The sequence below is a fragment of the Maniola hyperantus genome, chromosome 21, assembly GCF_902806685.2.
Source record: "Maniola hyperantus chromosome 21, iAphHyp1.2, whole genome shotgun sequence".
NCBI lineage: Eukaryota > Metazoa > Arthropoda > Insecta > Lepidoptera > Nymphalidae > Maniola > Maniola hyperantus.
Genome location: NC_048556.1, coordinates 936402 through 949882, shown reverse-complemented (window position 1 = coordinate 949882; position 13481 = coordinate 936402). Strand labels below are relative to the sequence as shown.

Here is a 13481-nt window from a genome sequence, read left to right as displayed (position 1 = left end):
AAAAGGCTTAGGTACATAGTATGATTTTGTAGATCCCAAGTGGTAGGGTAAGCAGTGCCTATATGCCTCTATGGCCTGCACGCCACTGGTATGTCGGATGTAATGTCGGTTACTCTAGTTCTCCTACGGATCTCCTCATTACTGATTTGATCACGTAGAGAAACTCCAAGCATAGCTCTCTCCATCAAACTTTACGAGTCATTTTAAATCTGATAATCGCCCAATAATGATTCGATTTACTTAATTGCTATAAAAAATACTTATCCGTAACTATGTATTAGATAAATTAATTGTTAAACATGAAAATTCGATTAAGTATTAAATAGAAGTCAAACCTATTTTCCTACTTAAACTGAAGTGATAAATCCAATTAACTTTATCTTATCTTAACTTTTAATACGATAGGATTAATTAAACAGTCTAATTAAAATGGTACCGTGTCATACCCAGGTAAAGTCGGGTTTCTTCAAAGCAATTGAGTACTAACTAACACGATTAAAACCTACTTATGTACTTAAAATTGTATTAAAAACTTTATAGCATATCAATAGACAGGTGTCTTTTAATCGAAGGTTGGGGGTTCGATCCCGGGCACGCACCTCTAACTTTTCGGAGTTATGTGCGTTTTAAGTAACTGAATATCACTTAAAACGCACATAAATGCTTTAACGGTGAAGGAAAACATCGTGAGGAAACCTGCATGCCTGAGAGTTCTCCATAATGTTCTCAAAGGTGTGTGAAGTCTACCAATCCGCACATGGCCAGCGTTGTAAACTATGGCCAAACCCTTCTCATTCTGAGAGGAGACCCGTGCTCTGTAGTGAGCCGGCGATGGGTTGATCATGATAATATCAATAGACAAACTTACACCGCCGTGTTTCTGAGATTTTGGGGAAAGTTTTTTTTAGAAAATTCACGAGAAAAGACGGTTCCCGTGGCAAATTCAAATTTGGCGTGCAGATAGCTATTGTGACGCAGACATCTGCTAAAAAAGGATTTATTGAAAATTCAACCCCTAAGGGGGTAAAATAGGGGGTTGAAATTTGCGTAGTCCACGCACGCGAAGTCGCGAGCATAAGCTAGTTTAATTAATGATTAATTAACGAAATAATAGCCGCTGAAATGCGGTGTATCGTTGCGTGAGAAAAGCACGATGATTGTCGTGAGCGGTTGATTGTCATTAGGGTGAGGACACATTGCTTTTCGCTTACGCTTTATACACTTTACCTTTACTTTTTATTATGCCGGCCTTTTGATTTAAAGCCCGGCAACACATCGATGCCGGTAACGCATTGGTGGTTCTTCTGGTACTGCAAATGTTCACGGGCACAGGTACCCGCCTGCTCGTTTGCTCGCCATTTTTATTTTTACTACATCTTCGAGTTTGGTGGTCCATCTTTACGTCTACGTGATTGTATTACGAATAGAATAATCTAAATGTAAACTCAGTCGAAAAAAATTAATAAATCGCATCAATAAATTATAATATACCTAAGCTTTGTAATGTAACCTTAACCTTTAACAGATCGACGTATAAGCGACCAAGCTCTTAAAATAAAGATGTAAAAAAAACCGGCCAAGTGCGAGTCAGGCTCGCGCAATGAGGGTTCCGTACTACAGTCGTATTTTTTCGACATTTTGCAGGATAATTCAAAAACTATGATACATAAAAATAAATAAAAATCTGTTTTAGAATGCACAAGTGAAGCCCTTTCATAATATGATACCCCACTTGATATAGTTATCTTACTTAGAAAATTGTAAATACTAATTATTAGTTCATGACCACAATTTAATTTTTTTTGTGTGATCTAACCCTAAATTCACGGTTTTCAGATTTTTTCCCCAAATGTCAGCTATAAGATCTACCTACCTGCCAAATTTCATGATTCTAGGTCAACGGGAAGTACCCTGTAGGTTACTTGACAGACCGACAGACAGACAGACAGACAACAAAGTGATCCTATAAGGGTTCTGTTTTTCCTTTTGAGGTACGGAACCCTAAAAACGCTCCGCTTATACACGTAACCTCTGTCGTTTCATCATATCACTGACGCTAGCGATTTAAGAATCGCACGTCGCTGTACGATATAATTACAATACTCGGAATAGGTTCATATACTGTTACAGAACTCTGCAGCTCACTTTACCTTATTGTTGTTTTGTTCGTTTTGTATCAGGTTCGCACTTGACCACGAATGCACCTGATGGTAAGTGATAAGGAATAGCAATAAAGCTTGCAGAAGTAGGTATTATACCTTATAAATACAGAAATTGACAAATAAATGACAGCTAGTCATTTATTTGTCAATTTCTGTATTTTTTTAAATTGAAAATTGCGCTATACATTAGTAGGTTATTATATAATACCCTTATTATAATACCCTTATTATAAATGCGAAAGTGTGTTTGTTTGTTGGTGTGTCCTTCAATTAAGTCGCAACGGAGCTAAGGATCGACGTGATTTTTCGCATTAAAATAAAATAAAAATAAAATAAAAATCTTTTTTATTCGAATAAACTTTTACAAGTACTTTCGAATAGTCGGATGCATCTACCACTGGTTCGGAATGCCTTGGTACCTACCTATATTTAAAGACCTGGAGAGTGACATAAGCTACTTTTTATCCCGAGACATCAAATAGTTCCCACGGGATTTATACAAACCTGAATCCACGCGGACGAAGTCGCATCAGCTAGTTCAACAGAATTTTAAGCTTGCAATCTATAAAACTGTTATTATATAAGTAAATCTAACAAGCTTATTTTACTTCACTTTCAGACTCTTCTTCACTAAACAGTAATTCAGTTTCATTCCAACGCAAACCTGAGACTGAATAAAACATAGGTAGGTAGGTATAACCTACAAAATAAAGCCATTAAACTAATCCAGAACAAAAAAAAGCTTAATAGCCCAATAGTCATTACCAGCATCAATCGCTGCGATTATTTACTTTTCCCAGCGCCCATAAATCGTGAGCGAAGCGAGCTTTGATGTGCGCGGTCGACTTTATGTCACTTGTTTTAGATTCTCGTGTTAATTGTTATTTATGTTGCACTTTAATGGACGACTAATTCGAGGATTGTGAAAACAAGCTTGATGGGGAAAATAATGGGTTCTGTAGTTTGTAGTCCTATAATAAGAGTGGCTAAATATTTTTTGGTTGGTGATGGTTTTATTTCATTTCTTTTAAGCTTTCTTGTGTAATATTGTGTAGGCCCTTTCATCATCTAAATATATAAAAGGAAAAGGTGACTGACTAACTGATCTATCAACGCACAGCTCAAACTACTGGACGGATCGGGCTGAAATTTGGCATACAAATAGCTATTATGACGGAGGCATTGGCTAAGAAAGGATTTTTGAAAATTCGGTAAGAAAGGGTTTGATAGTGTAGTCCACGCGGACGAAGTCGCCAGCATAAGCTAGTTCGCAATATTATGAAAGCGAAAGGTTAGTATGTTGGTTTGTTGCTTTATTCGTTGGTTGGTTTGTTGGTTAGTTCGTCAATCATGTCGCAACAGGGCAGCGGAACAGTATGATTTTTTGCATGGTTATAGTCTTAAACCTAAAGAGTAACATAGGCATATTTTTGGGTTCCGTACCTTAAAAGGAAAAAGGAACCCTTATAGGATTACTCTGTTGTCTATCTGTCCGTCTATCCTTCGTGTCTGTCTAGAAAACCTATAGGGTACCTACTTCCAGTTGAATCATGAAATTTGGTAGGTAGGTATTTTTTATAGCACAAGTAAAGGAATAAATCCGAAAACCGTAAATTTGTGATTACAAAAAAATATTAAAATATGCTCGTAAATAAACAATTAGTATTTTCAATTTTCAAAGTAAGATAACTATACTAAGTAGGGTATATCATTATGAAATAGCGTTTCTTGTACATTCTAAAACATATTTTTATCTTTATGCATCATTTGATTTCTCGTGCAAAAATTTCGAAAAAATACGACTGTAGTACGGAACCCTCGGTCCGCGAACCTGACTCGCACTTGGCCGTTCTTTTATCAGGCAACCACAGACCACTAAGCCTTGACAGACAATCTTTGCTTTACAAATTCTTTGAACAGAACCGTTTAAGCAGAACCATTATACCATGTCTATTATAAAAGGGTTACACAGAACCACAACATGTCCTTCGCGGAACCAATCCAGGGACACTGGAACACACATGGTGATATCGACATGCTGTTTACTCACCAAACACTATAATGAGAGAAAGAGACGGATACACTTCCGCTGTAAACTTGCCAAAAGCAAAAGCACCGGCTGCATTTCATCTTTAAGCGCATAATCTTGGAGAGAAATTTATTCTTTCCTTGTTTTAGTGGTTTTTTTCTTTAGTTTAGTGTTAGATCACGCAGTTCTCTCCTGTCTACTATATAATATACTAGATGATGACCGCGACTTTGTCCCATGAATCGAATCCTATGGGTCGAAATCCCATGGGTCGAAATCCCATGGGTCGAAATCCCATGGGAACTCTTTGATTTTCCGGGATAAAAACGGTCAAAAATGTCAAACGTCACACGTAACAGCGGCTAGAGAGAGACAGCAATAGCCACAAAGCAAAATAAGAAGAAGAAGAGACACAGCAAATGAACTGTCGCATGTCGCGTTGCTGTCGCCTGTCGCTACTGCAACGTTTTACGTAGTCACGTTGGTCTCAGTAGTGAGCCGGCTATGGGTTGGTCATGATGATGATGATGATGATGATGATGATGATGATGATGATGATGATGATTGATTTACTGTCCCAACGTCAGCAACGCATAGGTAATTACCATTTTACAGCTTCCGACCGCAGGAGGATGTTAAATAATCATCATTAAACCTCTCCAGTGCACTTTCACACTTATCAGCAAGACGCTATAAAATTAAATGGCCATCTTGTTATATTTTATAATGTGAAATGAAAGTTGCTTTAGTTTAGATAGATAGATGGTAAATTGTGTCACAGGATAGAATCTGTAACTTGAAGATTTTGTGGCTCCAAAGTGCTAAAAACGGCAACATCGCACAGAAAAGCCGCGCATCACAAAATAACTCAGCACAAGTTTAGTGTTGGCTGTTCCGCCCTATGTGGACTGACGACCAGTGGCGGATTTGCCCTAAGGCACAGCAGGCCCGGGCCTAGGGCGGCCAGATAATTAGGGGCGGTCAATCGTGACACTTTTGACATGACAGTAAATTTGACACATAGGTACCTAGAGCCTATGGCGAGTCCTTTCTCAAAATGTACGCATTATAATTGCCCGCAGAACATCATGGCCGTCGATTCAGAAGCGCAAATCATGTCATGAGTCGTCACGTAATCAGTAGGGCGATTGTCTAAAACCTGCATCAATCATTATTACAATCTCAATTGTTCTGATTGGCTGAGTTCGTGCGATTCTTGTGCAACAATGCATTGTGGCCAATAGTGAGCAAGCATTAACCAATCAGAGATGATTGCGATCGTGACATTGTAGCTGTCAAACAACCGCGGTAGGGCCACCGATAATGATGTACTCGCACTGAAATGAAAGCCAGGCTTAAGTGTTCCGGTAAATATAGACTGATGTGTAAGAGCCGCGTTATTCTGGATACTGCACTTTGTTAAACAATGCATTGGAGAACTCATTAGCCATAATATTTGCTCTATGTGTCATCCTTATTTCACTCGTCCGTGGTGACACCAGTTACGTCTAAAGTAGGTCCGGTGCACTCTTAAATTAAGGAAACTAATCCTACTATTGAAAAAAGCATATTACACAATTGAAGATTATCTAAATGATAAAAGAGCGTGGATTTGACCTGCAGCTCGTTCCAGCAACGCACAAGACTGCAAATACTATTTTATACATGGCATAATCTTGTACCTGTATCAAATATTTGAAAAGAGCAGCCGCCGAGTTTCTTGCTGGTTCTTCTCGGCAGGAAAGGCATTCCGAACCAGTGGTAGATGCATCCGACTATTCGTAAGCACTTGTAAAAGTTTATACGAATCAAAAAGATTTTCATTTTCATTCATTGACTTGACCCATTTTGATACATATAGAAGATAAAATGGCGAGTCCTGTCTCAAAATGTACGCATTATACTTGTCCACAGAACGTCATGAGCATCGATTCAGAAGCACAAATCATGTCATGAGTCGTCACGTAATCCGGTATAAGCCGGTAATGATTTACTCGCACTGAAAGCCAGGCTTAAGTGTTCCGGTAAATATAGACTGATGTGTAAATGCCGCGTTATTCTGGAAACTGCACTTTGTTGAACAGTTTGCACATAAGTGATTTGTGACAGCTGATAAATAAATAATTTTAACTGAATTTTAAAAAATGATTTAGGACGCGTTTTCAAAAGAAAGACTGAGTTAGGGTTTTTAATGAAGACAGTAAGGAGCGAGCGCTCTTTGGCTTTATATTACCTCAATAAAAATCTACTATTTTCTCCCTGAAATTTCTACAGTGGGTAGGTACTAACTTGATTTTTGGTAAGTTGAAACTGTAGGGCGACTGTCTAAAACCTGCATCAATCATTATTACAATCTCAATTGTTCTGATTGGCTGAATTTGTGCGATTCTTGTTGCAACAATGCATTGTGGCTAATAGTGAGCGAGCATTAAACAATCAGAGATGATTGCGATCGTGACATTGTAGCTGTCAAACAACCGCGGTAGGGCCACTGAAGTCGAATCATTAACATTTCGTATTCAACTACGTAAAGTGTGAACACAGTCGAATAGTAATAAAAGTAACAAGATGGAGTTGAGTGGCGAATGGCGATCTAAAGTTGGAGCTGCTAAGTCCAGTATAAACAAGACGAGCGGACAAATTAACTGGCGCGAAACTTCTGATCGCGAGCAAATACTACCCCATGTCAGGGCTGCCAACTAGTATAGAACAAGATGTCTACAATATAAACAAGAACGTGGCGGAAAAGAAAATTAAAAATTATTCATATACAAAGTCTTATTTAAAATGTCTTAGGGCCACATTTGTTTATAGAAGAATTGAATAGAATAGAAATACATTTATTGGTTGATCCAACACACGATAAACACAAATATTTACAAAAAAAACATTCCTTAAAAGCTAATCCAACAAATAAGTACCTAGTGTCTACAATGTGTCGTGCCAACGAAAAGGTTTATTTCACTTTTTGCGAAGTTCTTTTTGAAGCTTCGTTTCAAAAAGAATCGAATGAGTCGCATAAGCGTTAGTTCCTTTGCCTCATCATAGTTTATATATTGCAAATATGTAGACGTTATAAAATAGGTGGTATACTATAAGTTCTATGTGCAAAGTGTTATAAATTATAAATAACCAATCAATAATATTATGGTAATGCCCCAAATCCCTATACTGGGCAAAGGTCAACTCTCAAGGACAACACATGTATTTCATTTCTCTCATAAAAGAGAAAAGAGAAATGAGAAGAGCTACTAAAATTTAAATGGAAGTGGTACGCGATGATAAGTAGAAAAAAAAAACATTAGAATATTGAAAGAGTCAGTCAGAAAAGCAGGCGAATTATTCGGTATTTTTAGATGAGTTTGGTTAAAATGTCTTCTCATATTAAACTTGCGCGTGGATATGGATCACAACGCGTAGAGGCTTATCGAGAGTTTTAGTCTTTTAACTAACCTAACTGAAATATTAACTTGATCGGGGAATAAATGCTATTTCAACCACTTGATTGAAATAACGACCTAAACACAAAAAGTATTTAATAGTCGTCGAGTCTCGAGTCAGAGCGAGACTGCTTTCAAAACGGTCAAACACCCGCATTTATACAAATCGATTCAAAATGGCTGCCCTGCCACAAATCGCGTGACATCGGATGAGTCAAATAATGTCCAATTCATTAAACTAACTTCAATAAATAAATTGATAATCTTGATCATTACTTTGAATTCAAACCAATTCTTTAAAATAAGCTAAAAATAACTAGTAATTTAGTCAGTGTTGCTGACAATATATTACATTATTTTTAGTGATATAAAAATAACAAAGAGAGAGATCACTGTAGTGATAAGGTCGTCCTTTATTTTTATCCTTTGTATTATTGCATTTAGCAATAAAGATGTTTAAATAAATAAATAAAGACTAGGCGGAATGTTAAGATATTACCTACACTTTAACATCTTAAACGCATTAACTGATAGTAGGCACGTTGTTAAAGAGCAATTAATATTAATCTATTAGCTCTAAGCGCACGCGCCCCACATTAGTGGCCCTAATTCAGAGAGCATTCGATTGACGCAATGATCCCACGTTAGCGTGTCACGAATAATCCGAATAAATCTATTTTCTAAAAATAAATTGGCAAGTTGGCAACCCTACCGACGGACGCAGCTGTAAGCCGATAGCTTATTGCTTGGACGTTCAAATTATACTTAGCAAACATAAATAACCACTCATAAAACCAATCAAAGTCATTATCGCAGGCAAATAAGGGTGCAAATCGAACATAAACTCGGTTCCAAGACGGTAATTTGTATGTTTGTATTACATTGGACTCTATTAAAACGCTACAGTATAAATGCAAGTGACTTGAGATTAAAGTGGGTCTACTTTTAGAGGGTCGGCAACCCTATTGGATGTGTTATCTTTGGAGTTTGGAATAAATACTGCACTAACTGCCGTACTCAGAGTCGCTAATCGTTACTTAAGTTAAAACGAGACAGATTTATGTGAGAGATATAGCTCTGTCTTGTTTTAACTAAACTTAAGTAACATTTTCTTATTTATTCAAGCAGTTATTGCTATAATTATTAGAGCTAAAGTACGTACTTTATTCTTGTACAGTAGATAATAAGTAAGTCTAAATATTCCGCGACTTCGTCCGCGTGGATTTACATTTTTCAAAATCCCGCGGGAACTCTTTGGTTTTCCGGGATAACAAGTAGCCTATGTGTTAATCCAGGGTATAACCTATCTCCATTCCTAATTTCATCCAAATCCGTTCAGCAGTTTTTGCGTGATTAAGTAACAAACATCCAAACATCCAAACATCCACACTTTCACATTTATAATATTAAGTAGGATTGACTGACCGACTGATCTATCAACGCACAGCTCAAACTACTGGACGGATCGGGCTGAAATTTGGCATGCAGATAACTATTATGACTTAGGCATCCGTTGAGAAAGGATTTTTGAAAATTCAATCTCTAAGAGGGTGAAATAGGGATTTGAAATTTGTGTAGTCCACGTGGACGAAGTCGCGAGCATAAGCTAGTATTAATAGTATTAACTTCTTTGCGAATAGCATTTTTACGCAAGATATTCGGAAAGAAACCCTGGAACCCAGAATACGAGGCTGACGGTGACGTTATACTCTTACGCTATGAGACCTTAGGGTGACCGAAAAGAGACATGTGTCCATCATCATCATCATCATCATCAACCAATAGACGTCCACTGCTGGACATAGGTCTCTTGTAGGGACTTCCACACGCCACGGTCTTGCGCCGCTTGGATCCAGCGGCTCCCTGCGACTCGTCTGATGTCGTCCGTCCACCTAGTGGGGGGTCTTCTAACGCTGCGTCTTCCGGTGCGAGGTCGCCATTCCAGCACCTTGGGACCCCAACGTCTATTGGTTGTACGAACTATGTGCCCTGCCCATTGCCACTTCAGCTTCGCAACCCGTTGAGCTATGTCGGTTACTCTAGTTCTGCTACGGATCTCCTCATTTCTGATTTGATCACGTAGAGAAACTCCGCACATAGCTCTCTCTTTATCTCCCGCTGAGTGACTCTGAGCTTTCTTATGAGGCCCATAGTTAGCGACCATGTCTCGGATCCATGTGTCCAGCAGTTTAGAATTTAGATAGAAGATGTTTTTTTTATTCATTATGGGCAAACGCTTGACCACAATCACACCTGATGAAAAGTGATGATGTGGCCTAAGATGGGACGCGTTTACCTAGAAGATGCCTATGTAATTGGTAGGATTACCATGACAAAAAGACAGAGTAAGGATATGATATATAGAGGTTCGACGAAGCCGTCTAGTCTAGACAAGGCAATAGTGCGGCAAGTGCGCACCGAATTGGCCTACTACATAGGTAGTTAGGTTAGGTCCCTATTTTGAAGGGTCATCGTGAAATTGAAAAAATTGAAACGTCGTGAAAATTGGCATGCAGTACCCGTAGTACAAGATTTTACGTCTCACCAAACCAAACCAAATTCGAAATACTTCCGCGTTACAATAAACTGGATCTTAAATGCCTTGTTTTAAAGCTCAAGTTTGTCTACACTTCTACAGCCAGCGCTCTAAGCGGAAACATTGCGAAATTAAAACCAGTGACATTGAATATTTGACTTCAATTCAAGGCTGTTTAGGTCCATTTTACTGTAACGCGGAAGTATTTCGACTCTCGAATTTGGTTTGGTTTGGTGAGACGTAAAATCTTGTACTACGGGTACTGAAAGCTATTATGACGTAGACATCCGCTAAGAAAGGATTTTTGAAAATTCAACCCTAGGGAGGAAAATAGGGGTTCACGTGCATCGCGAACTCGCGGGCATCCCTTCCCTTCGTTACGCAGCTGCACATCTCTGGTGGAAAAGCAACCTTAGTCGGTGACGATGAGTCATGGCGATAGCAACAGAACGGCTGTATGCGACATCGCTATCAAACATAAAGAACCACAGTAATCATCATCATCATGATCAACCCATCGCCGGCTCACTACAGAGCACGGGTCTCCTCTCAGAGTGAGAAGGGTTTGGCCATAGTCTACCACGCTGGCCATGTGCGGATTGGTAGACTTCACACACCTTTGAGAACATTATGGGGAACTCTCAGGCATGCAGGTTTCCTCACCATGTTTTCCTTCACCGTTAAAGCACTTGATATTTAATTGGGTATTTGACTAGGTACATCAAATATAAATTATTTCTCAGTAATTATTAAATAGAGGGTCTTCCAAAATACGTAAAATCCACGTCCTTTGTTGGTTTTAAGTGTAATAACCATTTCAAATTATCGATTAAAATAAAAAAGGCACGTCAAATGGTTGTGACGTCACACACCGGTATTTCATAGAATCTCGCATACTAAGCGCGCGTTTTGACGTTTGATAAAAAGTTACTGATTTGACTAGTCGTCAAATACCGTATTACACATAACTCCGAAAAGTTAGAGATGCGTGCACAGCTTTTTAAGCTACCACAATAACACCAGCTGGAAATCACAATAAAAGATAACCGGGAACAACAGTAAAACATTTTACAGTCACAATTGTTTGAAGCCCGATGATATAACGGCGGGCCTTTAAACGGCCAATCAATAAAACTAATTACAAAGCATAAACAATTCTCTACAAACAAACCACGTGCCAGCTACTAATGATGTACCCAGCATTGGACTATGACAGAAAACTACTGGCTGAAATCAGCCATACTTTTTTTATTTAAATGAATGGGCTGTGAAAAGAAATCTTTTATTTTTGGAATCTTTTTATTTTAATACTAGATGATGCCCGCGACTTCGTCCGCGTGGATTTAGGTTTTTAAAAATCACGTGGGAACTCTTTGATTTTCCGGGATAAAAAGTAGCCTATGTCCTTCCCCGGGATGCAATCTATGGCTGTACCAAATGTCATCAAAATCGGTTAAACGGATAGGCCGTGAAAGGCTAGCAGACAGACAGACAGACAGACACACTTTCGCATTTATAATATTAGTATGGATTAATAAGTAATTAGATGATCCCGTGATTTCGTCCACGATTTTTTATTTATTTTCCGGGATAAAAAGTAGCCTATGTGTTTAGTCTATAATAGTAGTTTTTGCGTCAACGAGTAACAAACATACGAACTTTCGCCTTTAATATGACAATGTGGCTAATTCCGTAGTACACAATCTCTGAACTAAACTAAAATGGCAAGTCTAAATATATTGCTATGCCTTTCATAATGTTGCTTGCGGAAAAGGATAGCACTAGATTTAGACCTGTTAATTTAGTTTAGTTTAGAGATTGTGTACAAGAGAATCGGCCCCATTATTAATATTAGTCTGATAATAATTGTTTAGTTGAACCACGAGTAGCCACAAGTTAAACGTCATTTTCTGGAAATGGGATGTGGCTTGGTACATTTTGACATAACTGGGTCCTTTTTTGTCCCGACTTCGACTTCGATAAAGCCACCCTGACATCCCTAGTCCCCATGCATCCAATGTATATTAATATCATTACACCGCCAAAAATACATGAGCACCACATCTATAGTTCTTTCGACTAATTGACTGTGATTTACAACTCCTCCGCTTTATAGCCCATCTGCTTTGAAACCCGCGAACATAAATCTATACCATTACTCTACAAAAATGAGCTCTCTAATTAAGTACAAAGGTTACATTTTACATTGAAAGTGTTTTGGAGATGTGTGATTATGGATTGAGTTGGTCCAATGGTGACCTCCCAACCGCAAGGTTCGTGGAATGATTGTTTATTTGTCTGCGTGTGTGGGATTTTTTGATGATTATATCGACGTTTAAGCCCATGGGGTGTAATTGTTTGAACTTTGAAGCATACTGTTAACTTTTTATAGGGTTCCGTACAGATCCCCCGAATCGACAAGACTAGAGCTTGGCTGTAATCTGATCTGCTAGCAAATTATGATGCAGCCTAAGATAAAGCGCGCCAGCCTAGAAGATACCTATTCACTCTTGATTACTTACATAAAAAAAAGATCCCGACGAATTGAACACTCCTTTTTTGAAGTCGGTTAAATAGACCCGTGCAGTGTGCACGGGTCTCCTCTCAGAAGGAGAAGGATTTTGCCCATAGATCGCCATGCTTGCCATGTGCGGATAGGCAGATTTCACAGACCTTTCAGAACACTATGGAAAACTGTTGTATAAGAATAAGAATAAGAATAAGAATAATTTATTTTGAATTTAGAATTTAGAATTTAGACACAAGAAACAAGTTTCCTACCCTCTGCACTAGGAAAACCCTGTATTGCAGAAGGCAGTTACAAGTTTTTTTTAAACTAAGGACTTAATATATTATATCTAATATTATACTAAAATTATAGGTAAGAGAACGAGTTTCCTACCCTCTGCACTAGGAAAAAACCTGTGTTGCAAAAAGGCAGTTACAAGTTTCCTAAAAACTAACCTAATATTATACCTCACCTAATACTATACCTAATGTTATACTAAAATTATAGATAAGAGTGAGTGTGTGTACGTGTGTGATTTCTGTGTGTGTGTGTGTGTGTATAGATTATAGAAGCAGGCGTTACTTTGCGGAAAGCCATGTACAATGAAATAAAAGCTTAATTTGCTAGAATCCGCTGAAACAGATAAAATCTGTATGGTGCAACATGCGACATGCACCGCCCGCCCTCCCACTGCTAAACATGCAGGAAAAACCAGCTACCAGGCATGCTCTGGTCACCTCCGGTGTCGGGGCGAAACGTGCGTCGAGTGTGCTTTAGGATTTGTGTGGTGCTGAGTGGGTGGTAG

At 38.5% G+C, this 13481-nt stretch overlaps 1 protein-coding gene across 1 annotated transcript in view; it reads right to left on the bottom strand.

Moving 5' to 3' along the window:
- NK7.1 overlaps positions 1–13481 on the bottom strand; it is an 80978-nt gene that overhangs the window by 54947 nt on the left and 12550 nt on the right. The gene's annotated exons all lie outside the window — the stretch shown is intronic.